General features: G+C 41.9%; 1 protein-coding gene across 1 annotated transcript in view; it reads left to right on the forward strand.

Annotated features, from left to right (window-relative positions):
- Kdsr (3-ketodihydrosphingosine reductase) overlaps positions 1-1,613 on the forward strand; it is a 55,175-nt gene that overhangs the window by 14,956 nt on the left and 38,606 nt on the right. The gene's annotated exons all lie outside the window — the stretch shown is intronic.

The following is a 1,613-nucleotide window of genomic DNA, read 5'->3' on the forward strand; positions in this document are numbered from 1 at the left end:
AAAAAATGTGAGATAATGAAAAGATGAAAATAAAGTGTTTGTAGATGGGGAGGGGAGGAGGGGGTGAAGGGAGGGCAGAGGTAAGGGGAAAAAATGAGAATCAAGACTTGTCATGTAGAGGTACAAGATCCCAACAATGAATGTAACTGTACTGTATCCCTAAAATGTACCAATAAACTCAATTAAAGCTGAAAAAAAAATCTTGCAATGTAGCTAACTCTGGGCAAAAAGTGAAAAAAATGGAAAAACAATTCATAATTTTTCCTTAGCTTGTTAGTATTTATAAATATAAATATTTCTTTCTTTAAAAGGCAAGAAAGGGCCGGGGATTTAGCTCAGTGTTTCGGTGGCCTGCCTTGCAAGCGCAAGGACCCAAGTTCAATCCCCGGTACCAAAAAATAAAATAAATAAATAAAAAGCATAAAACACTATCAAACCATAGTGTGATACTTTACATTCAGCAGAAAGGCTATAATAAAAAAAAAGAGATGATAACAAGTGTTTGTGACCAGGTGGAAAAATTAGAGCCACATCAAGAATCGATAGGAGTGTAAAATAGTACAGCTACTTTGGAAACACAGCTTCTTGTAATCCCTCAAACGGTTAAGCAGAGTAGGCACAAGATTCTACTAATAGATCTATCCACAAGAGAAATTAACACATATGTCCACACAGACATTTTTTTACGAATGCTCACGGTGCTATCATTTGTAAGAGCCAAAAAATGGAAATGACCTAAATCTCCATCAGTTATTGGAAAAAAGAATAACTGTGATATAGCATACAGTAGCTATAACTATTTCTTGGCAATAGCTATTACTTGGCAATAAAAAGAAATGAACTACCAATGTATTTTACACTATGGAGGAACCTTGAAGCCATGCTAAGTCAAAGCAGCCAGACTTAATGACTACATAGTATGATTCCATTTGAAATCTGTAGAATAAGTAAGTCTACAGAGACAGATTGCCTAGGGCTGGGCAGGGTTTGAGAGACAATGCGTGACTTGCTAATGATTGCAGAATGTCTTGGCTAGTGTGACAAAAATGGCCTGAAATTGATGGTCTGAAATTGTGACTTTGCACAACCGGCTACTTAAAAGCCGCTTTACTGTGCACTTTATAACGGTGAATTGCATGTGAAGATACGTGAATCGGGTCGCCAAGTAGCTGGTTTACTTTGTTTTGAATATGCGTTGGTAATAAGATGATCTCTGAGCTTAACAACACTGAATTAGTTCAGTGATTTTTTTTTTTACCCAAAACTCCCCGATTAGACTTTCCCGGTCTCCACAAAAATGAAAGTGGGCTGTGATCATTTTCCAAGAACGCCAGGAAGATATGAACTGGAATTTGAGATTTCCGAGTTTTGCCTCCGGGCATCCACGCTGAACGAGATCCGGAGATCCCCGAGCCACGGTTTACATCGTTCTCAGAGCTTCCTGCAGCGGGGGCGCGGGACGCAGCGAGACCGCGGAACTCGCAGGACTGCGTGGCGCTAACCCGGGCCCTTAGGAAACCTGCTCTGCGGGGTCCTAAGGAGCACCCCCCGAACACAGCTGAGGGAGGCGCGCGGCCCTGCGCAGGAGCGCGGCCAGGGGGCGCTGTCTGGCG

Source organism: Fukomys damarensis, unplaced genomic scaffold (genome assembly GCF_012274545.1).
Source record: "Fukomys damarensis isolate Sample0158 unplaced genomic scaffold, DMR_v1.0_HiC HiC_scaffold_30, whole genome shotgun sequence".
NCBI lineage: Eukaryota > Metazoa > Chordata > Mammalia > Rodentia > Bathyergidae > Fukomys > Fukomys damarensis.